General features: G+C 34.8%; 1 non-coding gene across 1 annotated transcript; it reads right to left on the reverse strand.

Annotated features, from left to right (window-relative positions):
* Positions 1-20,193: 20,193 nt before the first annotated feature.
* On the reverse strand, positions 20,194-20,265 carry TRNAT-UGU. Its single transcript has one exon. It is a non-coding gene; the product is annotated as a tRNA-Thr (tRNA).
* Positions 20,266-20,655: the final 390 nt, after the last annotated feature.

The following is a 20,655-nucleotide window of genomic DNA, read 5'->3' on the forward strand; positions in this document are numbered from 1 at the left end:
TTGTTGGCTAATTTTTGCCAACATTTTAGAGAGAGAAAATTATTTGTATTTAAGTTTGTGTTTGGAAACTAGAAAAATGATTTCTGAAAAAATGAGTTATTTTCGAAAAAACATTTTCATTTCTAGTGTTTGTTTGGTTTCCAGAAAATAGACTTTGTGTTTAGTTCATTTTTCAGAAAATGAGTAAGATGGTATAATTCATGAGTGTATTTATAAATTGAATGTTATTTATTAAAAAAAAAACTGAGTCTCATTCATAAAATGAATACGTGTTATTATAAAAAAAAAATAGAAAAAGAAAAAAAAAGATGCAGATCTAGTCTCTGGTTTCCGACGGAAACAGAGCTTGGTTTCTGGCTTGAAACCAGAGCTTTGGTTTCCGTCAAAAACTAGAGCTCTGGCTCGGGTTTCTGGCTTCGGTTCTGGCGCTGGTCACTAAAAACCATTATTCGGTTGTGGGCAAGAAGGTGAAGAAGTTCCAATTTCTGCTTGGTAGGAAGAAGATGAAGGAGTCAAGCTATGGAAGATGAAGAAATGCCGAAAGAGAGGAAATGAAATCCTAGAAAATGACTTCCCCTCAAAAAAGGTGAAGTCATTTTGAGAAAAAGTGATTTTTTTTTCATTTGACCGGAAATCAATTTTCGTTGATCCTTGATAATTTATAATGCAAGGATGTACGTTCACTAATAATTTTTAGAGGAAGCACTGAAAGCAAATTAGGAAGATATTTCAAAATAGGAAACAAGTAAATATGAGCACTAGTATTTGATAACGCAGTTGAAGACTGCCTTCTATTCTGCGGGGCCACGCCCGAAATATTTTTCAGCCAAGTACAACTCCAAGTTTTTACACTTTACAAGATTCAATGAATTTCACAAACTAGTACTGACACCTATTTGAGACACTAATCTTATAAGTAACTTTCTGAAAAATAAAGAAATACAATTTGAGCTAATTCTACAAATTACACAAATTGTAACCAACCTGATTTCCGAATTTCAATCATTGAAGTCATGTCACTTCGAATTTGCTTCCGTTGAGTTTCTTGAAGTTTTTCTTCTAGATAGAATATTTTTCAATTGTGTCTGAAAATTTCAATTTTACACTATTACAAGGAGCCTATTTATAGAGTAATAAGCCCTTGTATTTAGCAATTAAATTGCTTTAATGTAGCCACTTTCTCCATGATCAACCTTTGAAATGTGAAGGCATGTCTCCCCCACTTGATTTTAGCTAAAAAGGTGGCTGCATACTTTGACTTAGAATTTTCCAATTTGCATTTCCTTCTTTAATATATCATTCACGTACTGCATTTCTCACAACCCATATGAATCACATTCACACAACATTAATTTTTTCAATATTGAGCCAACATAATTATGAAATTCACAAACTCCCCCTTTGGCAAATGTTGATAAAAAAATTAATGCTTATCACTTCCCATGTGTCAATGCTTATCACTCCCCCTGTGTCGTATGTACTCCCCCTTTTGAGTAACAGATGCGAAAGAACCATTCGCGAAAGATATCACAACTAACTAGCAAGCCAAAATCTCTTAACGATCAGGTACAATAAAGGCACCGAATGAAACTAGAGAGATTTATATGAGCAAGTTACCAAACACAGTCTGTAATGAATTTGCAGCCAATAAGGATAATAGAGGTTTATGAGGTCGTGACAAGTGTACTTTCAATGTAGAGTAACGCTAGGAGTGTACTGACAATGTATGACAGGGCAATGACGAACTTGAATCTGCAGTATGTGCGGGAATTGCATGTAGCATATTACTAATATTGCATGTACAACATAATAGTTGCTTTGCCATACAAAAAACGCAATGTGCCAGAAGAGTTTTGTTTGGGATTATGCCTATTTTTTTTTTTGTTTTGTTTTTTTGTTTTGCTGTTGTTTTGTACTATCTACGATGTGTCCGAGTCTTTCTCAGTCCGTTTAACGGTCCAGGTCCACACGACTAACCCCCGTATGTACCAGGTGAGAGCAATGTGACAAGAATTTATAGGAGTATATACAAAAAGGTGATAGTGTTTAAGCTTAGTATTGGATCCACAGCCGAAACAGAGATATCCCACCTCTTTTTTTTTTTTCTTTTTTTTTTTTTTTGTGTATGTTTTGGCACGATTGGTACCGCTTGGATATTTGAAAAGTAATAATATTCATTTCAAGGGTTGGAGCAGGAAGGTGTTGACAACTTGGCATACAAATTCATTAAACGGAGCTAATGCAAGGAGTCCTAGCAAAATCAACATCAACTTCTAGTGACTTGGGAAAAGTTTATTGAACCCAAAAGAGATTATTGACATACTAACTAGATATGAACTTTGAAAGGAATAGTTACCATTTGGAGAGTAGGAATCAAGCATCTTGAGATGTAGTGGTATCACCCGGTGCTAGTGGTGTATCTCCCGGGTTGGATGCAGATGAGTCAGCATTATGTTGTGAGGGCCCGACAGGTGCAGTAGTGTCCCATAGTAATGAGGACAAGAAGGCATTTAACTTTGAGCATTTCTTGTTGTTCAGCAATCCATTTCAATTCTTCGTGAAAAAGAGTAATAATTCTGTGACTCATGGGAAATGATGCAGTAAACTTCGTGACGCCAATGTTATCAGCATATTCGCGCACTAGTAAGCGCGAGTCCACCTTAATTGGCACTTCCTCTGCCGCAAAAAGTTCCATCTTTTTCGCTTTGGAACCCCTGCATAACGAGCAAACTAAAACTCATGTTAGGTAAAATGAGCTCCTTTCTCCTTCGCTTTCCATCGCAGGCTTCCCATACTTGATCAAACAACAGCTACCCTAAGTTAATCTGCACGCCATTAGCAATTTTGTGCAAAAATACAGCTAATGACGCCTTGACATAGAATTTGTGTTTTGTTGGCATCCAATTATGCAATGCAATTTTATGTAGCAATGCATATGGTGGAGTGAGTATGGCTGATTGCACAGTATCTTTTGCTGTCCATAGACGCTTGACCCTACCAGTTAGTTCATATGCCAGGACGTCTAAATCCTCTTTGTAGGCATCATTTATATTTGGTGAACCAAATAAAGAAGTAATCACGGTTGGATTAAAATCATAAAATCTCCCTCATAGAAAAACTTTCCCTTGTTTAACCAAATCGGATACTAGATTTGTGTAAAACTCCTATACTACGTTTTTGACAAACGGATCAACTCGAACAACAGACTGTAGCAGTCCAACAGATTCAAGCAAACCTGGGACTCCAGTTTTTGGGGTAAACTCATCAATGAGAAGTTTTCGTTGACAGATGAAATTTTTCTTTTTCATGGTAGTAAACAAAAGTTTCAAAATTACAAGCAAAATAAAAGTGCTTGTACACATACATGAGATTAAGTCAAATTTAAATAGAGTAGTTACGGAGAACTGACGTCCTAGAATGCAGCAAAAAAACTAGTCTGATTTTTTTTTTTTTTAAATTAAAAGCAAGGAATATGTCAAAACAATGATAACGAAAAAAAAATGTAGAGGTTTTGGAGAAGAAAACGAGAGCCACTAAATCCCATTCTTTTCCCTTTTTTTGTTTGTTTTTTTTTTTTTTTAAATAATCAATTTAAATTCCAAAAAAAAAAAAAACAATACTGTTGTAGAAACCATATTTGATTAATATATATTTTTAGAAATAATATGAAAGGAGAAATAAAAGTAGAGAAAACAATTGAAAGAAAAATGGAAAAAAAAAATTAATTACGAAACTAGCGAAACAGTACGATTTTTTTTTTAAATTTATATTTTAAAGAAAATTAAGATAATGTACACATTCCTAGTTTGTGTCTGAGAGTTTCAAACCTGTTACCGTCCAAGGCTTTTGTGAAAATATCAGCAAGTTGATTTTCTGTATGAACATATTCCACGCAAATGATTTTGTCTTCTACAAGCTCCCGAATGAAGTGATGCCGAATGTCTATGCGCTTTGTTCTGGAGTGTAATACTGGATTTTTCGTGATGCTGATAGCACTCGAATTATCACAATATAGTGTGATTACCTCTTGTGAAAGACCATAATCTTCCAACATTTGTTTCATCCAGAGTAATTGGGCACAGCTACTCCCTGCAGCTATATATTCTGCTTCGACAGTTGACAAGGATATGGAGTTTTGTTTTTTGCTTAACCAAGAGATTAAATTGGAACCTAAGTAAAAACAACCTCCTGATGTACTCTTCCGATCATCAATATTTCCTGCCCAATCTGCATCTGTAAAACCAACAAGTTGAGTGTTTGATCTGTTTGAGTACCAATACCGAAACTTACAGTGCCTTTTACGTATTTTATGATACGTTTTACAGCAGTTAAGTGTGATTCCTTGGGATCTGACTGATATCGAGCACGGGCTCCAACACTGAAACTGATGTCAGGGCGACTAGCAGTTAGATATAACAAACTACTTATCATGCTCTGATATAGACTTGTGTCGACACTTTTGCCTGACTCATCTCATTGCAGTTTCGTGTGTGTGGGAAATGGAGTTCGTACATTTTTAGAAGTGTCGAGTCCAAATCTTTTTACCAGATTGTTGGCATATTTGCTTTGTGAGATAAACATACCTTCAGAAGTTTGTTTGATTTGTAGACCTAGAAAGTAGGTTAGTTCACCTACCATACTCATTTCAAATTCATCTTCCATGAGATTCACAAAACTGTCGGTATGGCTTGCAGACGTTGATCCATACACAATATCATCAACATAAACTTGAGCAATTATTAGATCAGAGTTATGCCTTTTGATGAATAGTGTCTTATCAACACTTCCCCTTGTATATCCTTTCTTGATTAGGTACTCAGTAAGCCTTTCATACCATACCATGCCCTTGATGAACTTCCAAGTCTCGCTAAACGGCTTTGGCAAGTATCATACTAATGGATTTTATTCTCATCACAAGAGAATACACATCGAAGTAATCGTGGCACAGGCGTTGCATGTAATCTACAATTACAAGCCCGGCCATTTTACTTCGATATAGCCAACTGGTTTTATCTTCCGACTAGTGATCCATTTAGGATCCCGAGGTTTTACAACCTGGAGGAAGAACAACCAGTTCCAAGTATGATTCTTTAAGATAGAATCTACTTCACTCTCGATAGCCTTTTTCGGGGTTGTCCACCTGTAGAAGTCAACGCTTCTATATACGTTCGAGGCTCGTTTTCTAACAATCATGTCAGAAAATCCAATTTATTTTCTAGTAAACCGGTTAGAATATGCGCACCACATTCTAACATGTACGTCAGAAAATATGGACCAAAGGATTTTCCAATCCTAGCTCTCTTGCTACGTCTAGCTTCGAGCTCGGGTTCTCTTTCATACCCTTTAACCATAGCTACGCCGAAAGTTCCTTTCAACGTGCTAGGTTCTTTATTGATCCTTCATAAAAATACATCTTCCAAGAACGATGAATTTCTTGAATCAATCTTTCGTGTTCTTATGTACATCCAAACTCTTGGACTCGTGTACTAAGAACCAATACACAACTTTGGCAAGACACCCCCACATTTCAGGCATTAGTAGGAAAGCTTCCTACGTACCCATAATTCGTAAGAATTTCATACGGGTAACCTTATTTAAAAGGTACTTACTTGTCCAAAGTATTGTCTCACCCCACATACCTTGAGGTAGACCCAAACTTATCACCGTCATGATATTTATGTTTGACAACAACGTTTGATCGAGGTGAATACCGTGTCGTACGCTCGAGTACGATACCAATGCTTGCGCCGAAATCACCAATAGGTGTTTCATTTCCACCACATCAATTGTTCGTAACCGCATTAATCCACGATTAATTTGGTTTTCCTCTTTATTCTTATAAAGAATAAACATGTGTTACATGTTAACACATTTCGTAGGTGCTAACAGATTAGCCCTCACGAATCCATTCGGTTTTTGATCGAGAGGCCACAAACCCGAATCAATGCTTCCGAAATTGAAGCACGAATCAGTGTTTAATAGTGAAGCACGAAACATGCTACACAAAGCACGAATCATTGCTGCCAAACTAACGCACCGATTCCAAAGCAATCTCTATTGCTTTGAATTATAAACTCACAGCAACATTCGGTTGCTTAATTTATAATTTCAGTGCTACTTAGTACTAGGATTATTAGTTAATTCCACAATTAACCAAACCTCCTTTCGTGCTAATCACATAGCACTTTTTATCATGCTAAATTTAATTATCCACATACGAAAGGTTTAAGCTATGTAGATTAGCATTACGACCATTCATAATCTAACACCTTTATTGCTATTACCAAAGCACCAAATGCTCAAGTTTTCAACACCTAAAGGTGCAGCCACCAAGTGGCCGAAAGTGCCTAATTAGGCACTCTACCTAGTGCTTAATAGCACTGTTACAGTGTTTTAATTTGCACTTCAAAGTACCAAATTAAATTGCACTTTCCATTAGTGCTACAAAAACACTATTTACCAAAACACAATTTGTCTCAAATTAAATATACTAGTATAATTTAGAATTTTGATCAAGTTAATTATAACACAATTAACAAGAACAAATCAACCAAATTTCTGACTAGTTGAATCAAACTCATATAATCGTTCTTAGAATATTATATAAAAATATTCAACACTTGAGCTGTGACGCTCACGATTATATAGTTATCCCAATTTTTGACAAATTGATCCTTGAAATCCTTATCGTTCTACATGAACTAGAACCGAAGTCCTTTTACGAGATTTCAAACATGTAACGCTTGTTACATTTCGTTCCGGCCGTTAAGCCATTTTAGCATTTTCCACATAATGCTCCGTGATGCTCTACGCACCCTTATTGAATCTTTTATATATTAAAAATATCACACAAGAATATTTTAAAATATACAAAGTTCAATACACACAAATGGAACAATTCATTTTATTCAACAATAAAATGTATCACAAGGATACTACAACATTTATTCAAAATAAATAAATAGGAAAATTACATTGGAAACACATTTGCATTATTCCTATGTGGTAGTCCTTTGAACCCGTGTTCCTTGTTCCATTCTCAACCGTCCACTCCACGAAGGGTGGTCGATAGCGCACATCGGGGGTACCTCGGTTGTGACCTCACTCGTCCAACCATCCACATGTTTTAAACATAGCAAAGTTATCCTCAACCTTCTCACCAGGATGACGGTTCGCTTCATAGTGGCATTTCTCGTTCTTCTCATAATCTTCTTGAAAGCTAAGCTTCCGCTTGAGTTTCCTTCGATTACGGTTGAAATCATTGGTCACACTACCATAGTCCTCAGACCATGTAGTCATTACACCATCATAGGATCCTTCGTGACTTTTAGCCGATCCACTAGACAACACAATAGGTACCAATTGTGTGCCATTAGCCACAGGTCTACCAGTTCGTGAACCAACGTTCTCCGGAGCACCATCGTGTGTTTTTGCAACTCTCATGGAAACAACATTTCCAACGTTGCTGCCATCAACTGGCATCACGGAATGTGCAATACCGTTGCCTTTCCGACCATTTGAATGTGCACCTCCGGCAACATTCACGGATCCAACACTTTTGGAATCCATCGACTTGTTCATTATCAAAAGAAATAAGGTTTTAAGATTGTTGGAGATAATGAACCAAAATCGATTTAATATCCCAAAAAATAATATTTATATATACACACACAAGTATATAAAATATTATTGGATATTTATCCGAAATATATATATACACACAAATATATATAAACCGGACTCAAAGGTTATATACACATGTATATCTACGAAAAAGATATACTAATGTATATCAACCAAATTTGGAACTAATAATCCTAAGATTATAAGTCCGATCCAACCAATATATCAAAAGATGGAGAACGGATTTTTGCTTAAAAGCATAATCCACAGCAAGAAAGAAGGAGAAGGAAGAAAGAAATGTACGAGTTAAGCGAGATGTCTTTCTTTCCTTAAAACCTTATTTTTCACCTCCCAAAAGTGCTAGGAGCGTTGTGGCCTAGGGTTCCCAGGATAAAACGTACAACGGTTCAACGTTTGAGCATCCAAACGAACGAACCCGGCGAACAAGAGCACGGGCAAAACACAGCTACAAGAATGGAGTAGCAGCAGAGATTTTGGAGCTTGGAAAGCAAAATTTTCTGTGTTATGTGTGTTTGTTCGTAGTTCCTCACTACTTCACTGTGCAAAAACCTGCTGCTCCTACACTAGCTTATTTAGGAGGTTGTGTACTAAACAACATTTAAATTGACATTTAATTTGAAATTAAAATCAGATAAAAATTGTTGAACAGCTGACCATTAATCTTGAGAGTTAATCCCGAATTAATTCTCGTGACGGTCCAGGAGAAAGCAAACTGGTTCTTGGAACCACACTGTTTTGGGCTCAAGTTTCGGCCACAGAGGCCGAAACTTCCATGGTACTGTGTAGGCCGAAACTTACTCAAAGTTTCGGCCACCACGGTCCCCATGTTTCGGCCTTACATGGCCGAAACATCACCATGTCCCCATGTTTCGGCCATTAAGGCCGAAACTTGTTGTTACTTCGGCCTAAGGCCGAACCCAGTGGTTTTACGCGTTGGAAAAATTGATCCCGAAGTATGGCATAACTTAGCCCGCAAGGCGGGCCGGTTTCCGGACGACATTCGTGCCTGCAGGTGCCGGAGCACACGAGCTCAGGCTTGAATCAAGCCTTTTGATCTCGTTTCTAGTTGGAATTCGAGACAAAAGTTCACTTTTTCCCTTCATTTTTCCAACTCAATGGGTCTACTTTGAGAACCAATATCTCATTCACCCATTATCCGTTTTGAGCGTACAATATATCAATCTCTTCGTCTCACTACGAAGAACTCGAATCCACTTTGACCCGATCCAAATCAGAAGTAGACCCCACTGATAATTGTACCACAAAATAGTCACTTAAAATGTCTTTTTATTGCTATTTTTCCAACATCTAGTGAGAGAGTTTTCAGGTCTGTGGATTGTTTAATAGCAATTGCATGCATTTTAAACTTTGGAGGTAGAGATCGCAACACCTTACAAACCATTCTTTCTTCATCGTATGGTTCCCCTAGGTTGAAAGCATTGTTTGCAAGGCTTTTGACACGAGCACTAAACTCTGAGACAGTCTCTGTCTCCTCCATCCGTAAACTCTCATATTGGGACATGAACATCTGTATTTTGGACACTTTCACAGATCCAGTGCCTTCAAAATGAGTTTCTAGTGCATCCCATGTATCCTTTGCCCGATCTGTAGCAGATATAAGCATGAATTGTTCTGAACTCATGGCACTATGAATTGCGTTCATGGCTCTATTGTTAGCTGATGACAATCTTTTCTCTTCTGTTGTCCAACTAATCATTGGTTTTTTCCTTATCTCATTTTGTACCGTGATTGTCGGTGGGGTCCAGCCAGTCTCTACAGCATCCCAACAATTCTCATCTAGTGACTTTAAGAAAGCCCTCATTCTTGCTTTCCAAAAGGCATAATTGCTTACACCTTTCAGTAATGGAGGCCTTGAAATTGATGCCGCTTCTACCATCCTGCAAACAAATAACTTGAGTATCCCTAAGATCTCGCTAGTAATTTGAGTAACACTGCTCTGATACCAATTGATAGTTTATAATGCAAGGATGTACGTTCACTAATAATTTTTAGAGGAAGCAATGAAAGCAAATTAGGAAGATATTTCAAAATAGGAAACAAGTAAATATGAGCACAAGTATTTGATAACGCAGTTGAAGACTACCTTCTATTCTGCGGGGCCACGCCTGAAATATTTTTCAGCCAAATACAACTCCAAGTTTTTACACTTTACAAGATTCAATGAATTGCACAAACTAGGACTGACACCTATTTGAGACACTAATCTTATAAATAACTTTCTGAAAAATAAAGAAATACAATTTGAGCTAATTCTACAAATTACACAAATTGTAACCAACATGATTTCCGAATTTCAATCGTTGAAGTCATGTCACTTCGAATTTGCTTCCGTTGAGTTTCTTGAAGTTTTTCTTCTAGATAGAATATTTCTCAATTGTGTCTGAAAACTTCAATTTTACAACTATTACAGTGAGCCTATTTATAAGGTAATAAGCCCTTGTATTTAGCAATTAAATTGCTATAATGTCGCCACTTTCTCCCTGATCAGCCTTTGAGATGTGAAGGCATTTCTGCACCACTTGATTTTAGCTAAAAAGGTGGCTGCATACTTTGACTTAGAATTTTCCAATTTGCATTTCCTTCTTTAATATATCATTCACGTACTGCATTTCTCACAACCCATATGAATCACATTCACACAACATTAATTTTTTCAACATTGAGCCAACATAATTGTGAAATTCACAAACTCCCCATTTGGCAAATGTTGATAAAAAAACTAATGCTTATCACTCCCCCTATGTCAATGCTTATCACTCCCCCTGTGTCGTATGTACTCCCCCTTTTGAGTAACAGATGCCAAAGAACCATTCGTGAAAGATATCACAACTAACTAGCAAGCCAAAATCTCTGAACGATCAGGTACAATAAAGGCACCGAATGAAACTAGAGAGATTTATATGAGCAAGTTACCAAACACAGTCTGTAATGAATTTGCAGCCAGTAAGGATAATAGAGGTTTATGAGGTCGTGACAAGTGTACTTTCAATGTAGAGTAACGCTAGGAGTGTACTGACAATGTATGACAGGGCAATGACAAACTTGAATCTGCAGTATGTGCGGGAATTGCATGTAGCATATTACTAATATTGCATGTACAACATAATAGTTGCTTTTCCATACAAAAAACGCAATGTGCCAAAAGAGTTTTGTTTGGGATTATGACTATTTTTATTTTATTTTATTTTATTTTTTTTTTTTGCTGTTGTTTTGTACGATCCACGAGGTGTCTGGGTCTTTCTTTGTCCGTTTAACGGTCCCCGTATGTACTAGGTGAGAGCAATGTGACAAGAATTTATAGGAGTATATACAAAAAGGTGATAGTGTTTAGGCTTAGTATTGGGTCCACAGACAAAACAGAGATATCCCATCTCTTTTTTTTTTTTTTTTTTTTTTTTTTTTTTTTGGCACGATTGGTACCGCTTGGGTATTTCGAAAGTAATAATATTCATTTTAGGAGTTGGAGTAGGAAGGTGTTGACAGCTTGGCATACAAATTCATTAAACGGAGCTAATGCAAGGAGTCCTAGCAAAATCAACATCTACTTCTAGTGAGTTGGGAATAGTTTATTGAACCCAAAAGAGATTATTTACATACTAACTAGATATGGACTTTCAACGGAATGGTTACCATTTGGAGAGTAGGAATCAAGCATCTTGAGATGTAGTGGTATCACCCGGTATTAGTGGTGTATCTCCCAGGTTTGATGCAGATGAGTCAGCATTATGTTGAGAGGGCCCGACAGGTGCAGTAGCGTCCCATGGTAATGATGAGGACAAGAAGGCATTTGTAATTTGTTCCCTAGCTTTGAGAATTTCTTGTTGTCCAGCAATCCATTTCAATTCTTCGTGCAAAAAAGTAATAATTCGGTGACACCTGGGAAATGATGCAGTAAACTTCGTGACGCCAATGTTATCAGCATATTTGCGCACTAGTAAGCGCGAGTCCACCTTAATTGGCACTTCCTCTACCTCAAAAGTTCATCTTTTTCGCTTTGGGACCCTTGCATAACGAGCAAACTAAAAATCATGTTAGGTGGGATGAGCTCCTCCTTCGCTTTCCATCGTGGGTTTCCAACACTTGATCAAACAACAGCTGCCCTAAGTTAATCTGCACGCCATTAGCAATTTTGTGCAAAAATACAGCTAATGACGCCTTGACATTGCATTTGTGTTTTGTTGGCATCCAATTATGCAATGCAATTTTATGTAGCAATGCATATGATGGAGTGAGAATGGCTGATTGCACAGTATCTTTTGTTGTCCATAGATGCTTGACCCTACCAGTCAGTTCATATGCCACAGGTCTAAATCCTCTCTGTAGGCATCAAATTACCAAACACTAGAAACCCGGAAAATGATTTTCATTTTCCAGGTTTCCAAACTGAACCTAAGAGAATGAACGGATTTAAATTTAACTCACTTTAAAATGAAATTACTAGTTTAAATATACTTTATACTTTTGTCTTGAAACAATATAAAATTAAAAGGAAAAAGCATGTTGTTCTTTACGTGTGATATACATATATATATATATATATATATATATATATATATATATATAGATTTTGAATCCAGTGCACCCCTAGTCAGGTGAGTTCATGAGCCTACATCCTAATCGTTTGTTTTTTATTTTGAACGGCTCAGATGTGATGATTTGTCATCTGACGTGCGCTGTGTGTGTATTTAGATAGGGGTTATTTTGTACTTTCGCATTGTCTTTATTATGTTAAGTCTTTATTGCCGCTGGTTTTATGGGATCTGCACAGTTTTATTAGGAATAACTTTTGGTTTCTCTCCCCTTGCCGTGGTTTCATAGTCTTTGCCAATCTCTAGCCGTCCGTTCATCTTCCCTTCGCGACATCTCCTTTCGGTACACAGGGCGTCTGAGTCTTCTTCATGGCGGGTTCAAGCACCAGACGGTTTAAGCGATTTAGGGGCAACTCTTCCGATTCCATTACAGGTATTCCGATTTACCTATCCTTTGTATTTTTTTTTTGTTTTTTTTTTGAGTTATTTTTGTTTTGATCTTGGGGAGTTTTATGCTAATCCGAAGGTGTTTGGGTTTTCATCGAGGGGTTTGTATTTTTTGGGGGGTTTTGGGGGTTATAAGAGATTTGGGTATTAATTAAGGACATTTCCCATCGAGGGCGTCTTAGTTTGTGTAGTGTTTTTTTTTTTTTTTTTTTTTTTTGGGTTTTCACCGGGTGGTGAGTATTGGCATTGGCCGGTGTGTTTATGGTGGTGCGGGGTGGCGAGTGTGGCGGTGATGAGGGTAAGGTTGCTGGGTTAGGGTTCGTTTTTTTAAAACGTTTAGGGTTAATTTGCACATTTGGATGGTGTGTGCAAATTACTGGGTGATGTGTGCATTGTTGTGCAATAATATTTGTTATGTACTTGAAATATTGTTTGGATATTTGTTGGTATTACTGTGTATATCTTTTTTTTTTTTCCAATTTCGATATGTGCGTAGGGGGTTAGAGGTGAATGCAGTATAGTATACCCTTGATGTAGCTCTATTTACTATGGGTTTGTACGTACATAGTCTGTGATTAGTGCATTTTTTTTTTGTAGCTCTATTTACCGGTAAAATAGTTCAAGTTGTTTTTTCAAGTATGCTAGGTGCGTAGGGGTTAGGCGGTGAATGCAGTACAGTGTAAATATGGTGTAGCTTTAATTAGTATGGGTTTTTGCGTAATGGGGTTCGGTTTGTGTTTGTTTCGTAATGGGGTTTTTTTTATTTGCAATGAGGTTGGATTCTTGCCGGTAATGTAGCTTGCTATTTTTTTTTTTTTTTTTTTTACAAGTATGCTATGTGCGTATGGAGTAGGAGGTTAATGCATTATAGTATAAACAGGGGGATGTAAAGGGGTGGATGCATTGTAATATGAACACAATTTTTTAATGTTGCAGACTGTGGCTGCGATATATGCTGAGAAGTCTGATGCGTTAGCCGGAGCTTTGGAGGACATGGTCCACTTTATGGAGCTCCATGATGAGCTCCCGGGCCTGTTATCAAACCTTTCGTTTATACACGGCTTTTACAATTCTTTCCTCACTTTAAATATTGTGGTCAGTTTCGTTGGGATTTTTTCTTTCGGGATGTTGGTTTTTGTTTTGGGTTTTCACTTGAACATTTCTTATTACAGTTGTGTCCTATATTCGTCTTACGTTTTTTGGGTTTTTTTTTAAATGCATTTGAATTCTCACAAGCTTTACGTACATGCACTCAAATGAACATTGCATATTATAGATGAGTCATATATTACAGCAGTACGCACCAACTTCAATCATATAATGCACACACGGAAACATGCAAGCATTCATCGACAGCGTTATGCACAGTCTGATGGCCTACTACGCACCTGGCGGTGCACGCCAATGCATACGCACCATATTATTAATAACTACTTACTCTTGTTTTTAGGAGTAACGCAATCACCTTTTTTACTACTACGCACAGACTGCTGGCCTACTAAGCGACATGCATAGACTTACGACCCACTACGCACACACCATATTAGTAATAAGTAATAAATCTTGTTTACGGTGTAACGCATTCACCTTTATATAACTACGCACACATCCTTGTTTGAAATAAAAATCAATTGTCAAGTGCGTGCAAACTTGGGTGCAAGCAGAGGACTAACCTAAAACCAAAACATAAAACCCACAGAGAACAAGTGCTATGAACTGTCTTCTATTCACTAATGCACACCGCGACACATGCATGTTTTTAGCTACAGCGTTATGCACCGACTGGTGGCCTGCTACGCCACTAGCAGTGCACGAAGATGCATATGCACCATATTAGTATTTACTTACAGCTATACTTTACTGAATACTGCATTCACCTGTATACAACAACGCTCACAGAATAATTACAAATTAATAACAATTTTAAACCCAACTAATAAGTCAACTCGTCTACCGCAACCAAATCTTTATCCCACTTAGCGATATATCCATAACACACTGTTTGGCGTCCACGTCGTCTTCCATAGGTGGTGCACCTGCCACACAAAATCTACTTATCGACGTTTTACGTTTTTAACAACCAAATAAAAAAAAAAAACAAAAAAAAAACACCAACAAATTATTTCTCAATATAATCACACGGTATGCACGCACTCATCTTCGTATACGCACCCTCCATCATAACTCACATAGTATGTAGTGATCGACATACTCTTGTTGTTCCACACTTCATAAATTCCGAAGGTCACGCACACCCATCCCAATACATTTAGGCCGTCCAAAAAAAAAAAGAAAAAAAAAAGAAAAAAAAATGACAAAAAAAAAAAAAAAAACAACACCAATCAGACCTGTATGCACCCACCTGAACACACACACGCTATGCACATCACATAACTTCTAGTTCGTCCAACTCCCCCCACCCCTCCGGGAAAAAACCTCAATCTTCAGCATATGCACACACGAGGGCCCATAAATGCACATACCTGTAAATGCACATGAGTGTGCTCCGTCGTTGTTTCTGCACTCCCACCCATTCGTTTTCTCCTCAAGCCTTGTTCACGCCACGTCCAGTTCATCAGCCTTTGTAAATAATTGAAAGTATTAATTACCATTCATAAACTCCCTAATATAATGCTTCATATTCCAATCAGCATATATCCATAAATAAACATAAATATACAATTACTATTATCTCCTTCTCATTCGGAAATGTCCTTAATTAATACCCAAATCTCTTATAATCTCAACCATTCTTGGAAATAAAATCAATGGATATTAGGAGGGCTCATGGTCTCATCTACTATAGGGGGTGCACCGGATTCGAAGCCTATATATATATATATATATATATATATATATATATATATATATATATATATATATATATATATATATATATATATATCGATTTCTTTGTCTCACTACGAAAAGTGCGAATTCACTTTGACTCGATCGAAATTGAAAGTGGATGTTAGATCTAAATATAGTCAGATCATACAAAGTATAATCTACAAGAAACCTAACCTCGTAGTAGCTGAAGTGGGAGCAATATAGATCTCCAGCCATAGTTGATGTCCTGTTGTATTGCCTCTTGAACGGTAGACCTGTAGGGTGTTAGCCGTTTTTTCCCATACTTGACTCAAAACCCTAGATGGTTTATGGTATTTTCTGAGTAGTATGAGTACCATAACTTTATGCTATATAATGAATATGTCTTGTATCTTATCACTACAGGCTTTATATAGGCATATTGGTGAAATGTTCAACCAATTACTTAATGGGCCTAGTCCACTTGCACCACATAATTAAGGCCCATAATATATAATATATATTATACGGGAAAGTCTTACCATCTCCCCTTGGTGCAAGTACTAGCAAACTCTCATCAAAGAACAAAACACATGAATCATAGTAATATGTCCTCTATTTGAAAGAGTACATAATGTCATCTATGCATCACATGTATTTTGATTTCTCAACTTAAATCCTTTATGAACAAACTTAACGTTTATTTTTGGTACCTTAGGGGATGTTTCTCAAAATAAAATATATATGCGCAACTTAAGAGAGAAAATCATCCAAATTGTACAAAAGAGTAGACTGTATGATCTCTAAGATTCTTAAAAGCATGCCTTAAGTAGATATCTCTTAATGTTAGCATAGTGCTAACTATATTCCATGACTTGTTTATAACTTAACTTAAGTATTACCTCTAACGGCTAAGAGCTTGGAGTTGACACGTCTGCCACTCCCACTCATCAAAATAGCCAAAAGATAGTTTAGTCATCGAAGCATTCCAACAACTTAGACAACAAACCAAAACTCTAAGTCCATAAATTTGGAATGTTAAACATACACCATAACTTCCCAAATAAACTCAAGGTCCACCTCAAAATGAACTGAACATTATGGGTCTTGCTTATATATCTTGCAAAATTGTCTTGAGCCTTACAAATCAAAATGGCCCAGGATCAATTTTGAAGAAACTAAAGACTCAATTAAATGCTAAAGAATTTATTAATAACAGTGCACCACAATTTAAATGTTTTGTTCTAATAAACTCCTTAATATTGTTATAACATTTTCATAAATATGTTGCACAATCAATATGAATTTATATAAACAAATACAAGAAGAAGGAGGGGGGGGGGGGGGGGGGGAGGAGGGATAATGATAATGATAATGATAATGATAATGATAATGATAATGATAATAATAATAATAATAATAATAATAATAATAATAATAATAATAATAATAAAATAAAGAGCTCCGCCTTAAGATCCTTTCATTTTAAGGCGGAGCTAGAAGTAGAAGCAAGAGGAGGAGGAGGATGAGGATGAGGATGATGATGCTCCGCTTGTCATCTTAACCAATACTTTAATTGCATTTGGCGAGGCAAGCTAAAAAGCTTATCAATTTGGGAGGCCTAACAAAGGTTGGCCTGCCCTGCATTAAGCCTGATGGCCATGGCGGAGCCTACTCAATTTTTAAAATTTTAAATTAACTTAAATTTTAATATTTTTTAAAAAAAGTGAATAAATGTGTACTAATATAATTTGATTAGTTTAAACATACGTTAATAAATTTTTAATTTGTTAAACACAATAATAACTAATAATGTAATAAGTCTTAATAAATAGTCAAATACAAATGTATTAATCCACAAGTCAATAAAAAATTTTATATATATATATATATATATATATATATATATATATATATATATATAAATGGGCCATACTGTGAAATAATAATAATAAAGAGCTCCACCTTTCATCTTAAACAATACTTTGATTGCAATTTGCGAGGCAAGCTAAAAATTCTACTAATTTGGGAGGCCTAACAAAGGTTGGCCTACCCTGCATTAAGCTTGATGGCCATGGTGGGGCCCACCTAATTTTTAAAATTTTAAATTAACTTAAATTTTAATACACACGAAAGGCCCCTATGGGCCTACAAAGCCCTCCCTAAGTCACCGGCAAAGCTTACCATTTGACACGACTGACTAATTAAAAAGCCCATTAATTTAACCAGCCATACAATTTAGAGTCTATCATATTCTTTTTATTATACAATAAGACGGTTAGTCCAACGGGTTAAACCCATTTTGATAACTTTATATGTGTTTTTAAAACAAAAGCACCAAATTAAATGTGGTCAAAGGTTAGGTAAACCTCATCTTATATTATAAAACATACTTACCATAAGAAGTTTATAATGCATTGAATATGAATAGTTAAAAAGTAAATGGTAATATATCAACCAAGTTAAAGAAAGATCAAATGAAGCTAAAACTTTAGAAGCTAATGAATTTGATGGAATGGCTTTGTGTTGGACATAAGCTTGGAGGGTTGAGTCAGCATGCATCCTCTTATCGAAATGTAACACTAACGTCTATGTAAATATAAGTAAATAAGTTGTGCATTTATTATTAGTTATAACTTTTGATATCTATCATACTAATAAGAGCTTAAGAGAGTTAGGCCTATAATGGGTAGAAAAAATGGTGGTCAAATTTTTTAATCAAATGAATGGCTCAGATTGATCAGATTTTAATTTTTCCTTAAGATTTCCTAATTTATCCTTAATGAATATGATTATCCGTTAACTTTTTCCTTAAATATTATATTTTCTGTTAATTTCTGTTAGTTCACCGTTAGCTTACTCATTGATTTCAATAAGAAAGGTCTTAGGTTCGAACCCCATCCCAATCAAAGTTGGCACAACTAGTAATCTATTTTATTCTTATTAAATTAAATAATAATTTAGTAGCTACAACAAAAAGTAATACATATGCATTTCTTTAATTTAGAATTATGTGTCTACAATATTTTTATTCAAAAAAAAAAATTATTCATTATCAATAAATTAAATAAGAGAAATAATTTCATTAGTTATATTGTCTTTATTTTTCTCCAATATAAAAATTATTTACATTCAAATTCATCAATTGATTATATTTGCTATATTGTCCCTATAATGCCTTTATTAAAAAAAATTATTCATTTTCAATAAATTAATTAAGAGAAATAATTTTATTAGTTATATTGTCTTTATTTTTCTCCAATGTTAAAAAATTCTTTACATTCAAATTCATCAATTGATTATATTCACTACATTGTCCATTACCTTTTTTGTGCACTATTTTTTTTAATTAAATATCAAAGTTATAATAAAAAATAATGCTATATATTTATTTACCAAGTATTTTATTAAATACCACGAAAAAATTTAAAAAATATAATTAATAAAGTCCATAATATTAGCTACTTGAGGAATTTGTAAACAAAGAGAGTATTCAAATCACACAACAAATTGAAGTGAGAACTATCTCGTAATGTCCTTGTTTGACAATCAGCAGTTAGCGGTTAGCGTTAGCGGATTTGACTAGCGAATTATATCAACGGTTGGTAAAAAGATATTTGAAAAAATTAGTTGTTTAGATTAACATGTAAAATGACCTAAGGGTATACATTTAATAATAATAATAATAATAATAATAATAATAATAATAATAATAATAATAATAATAATAATAATAATAATAATAATAATAATAATAATAATAATAATAATAATAATAATTTTTTTTTTTAAAAAAAAAAAATAAAAAATAAAAAATATATAATTAAGCCAATCATATTAACTACATGGAGGATTTATTGACAAAAAATAGTATTCAAATCACACAACAAATTGAAGTTGGAAACTATCTCGCAATGTCCTTGTTTGGCAATCAGCAGTTAGCTCTTCAATATTAGTATGTATTTAATATTTTATGTCCTAATTTTTATTTGTTCTCCCTTATGTCGTATTTGGTTTCAACTATACCTATACAATTATTTTATTGACAATTATAATCAATCTTGACTATATTATCTTGCATTTGTAAACTTAGAATTACCTATTTAAATACGCAAATTCAACATTCAATTATCTATGCATGAACAGTTCCAATATAATCTTGCATTGATATACTTTAAAGTACTTATTTAAAAAAAAAAAAAAAAAAAAAAAAAAAAAAAAAAAAAAAAACATTCGGCATTATCCCAATCGCGCAATGCGCGTAAAAAACTAATTATATTGATAAATGTTTAATCTTGACAATTGGTATAAGAATATGTCACAAATTTTACACATTTTCTAATTAGCAAACTTTAATTTTCAAGAACGCTAATTAACTCTATGCATATGTTCATGTTCATGCAATTTTTTTTTTTTTAAATGCAAGTTGAGACACTACAAACATAATAAGGATTAGTCTATTTTCTTATACAACAAATGTTTGAAGGAAAGAATGTGATAATTTTTATATTATGTAACCGGCCATTTTCATTAACGTAATAACTAATTAATAAGTGTGTATTTGTCTCAACCTAGTATGTAATCGATCAAAATCAAGTTTATAGTTGAGTATGCCAATCAACAGTACCATAACCATACAGCCATTAAAAAAATGGTATTTTGTCTTAATTATAACATCATTTTACTTGTATGAACCAATCTGTTCATAATTAAAAATTAATTAACAAAATCAATTAAGAATATATGCCCCCATGCAGGATTGAACTACAGACCTTCAGTTTACAAGACTGACGCTCTACCACTGAGCTATAAGGGCATGTTAGTCAAAATTTTATCAGTACTTTAAAGAGAGAAAATTATTTATATTTAAAAGAATGAAGGGATTCAAATTTAACTCACTTTAAAATGAAATTACTAGTTTAAATATACTTTATACTTAATACTTTGTCTTGAAACAATATAAAATAAAAGAAAAAGCATGTTGTTGTTAACTGTGATATATATATATATATATATATATATATATATATATATATATATAGAGGGAAGGGATCAGGTGCATTTGTTGCTTCCCGTGCAGATGTGCGGTGGATTAATGTGCGTGAGGTTTATACGTAATGTGCGTGAGATTTGTACTCAATGTGCCTGAGATTTGTACTTAATGTGCGTCATGTTAATATGCGTGAGTTTTGTACTTAATGTGTCT

This window comes from Ipomoea nil, unplaced genomic scaffold (assembly GCF_001879475.1).
Source record: "Ipomoea nil cultivar Tokyo-kokei standard unplaced genomic scaffold, Asagao_1.1 scaffold3025, whole genome shotgun sequence".
NCBI classification, from domain to species: Eukaryota; Viridiplantae; Streptophyta; class Magnoliopsida; order Solanales; family Convolvulaceae; genus Ipomoea; species Ipomoea nil.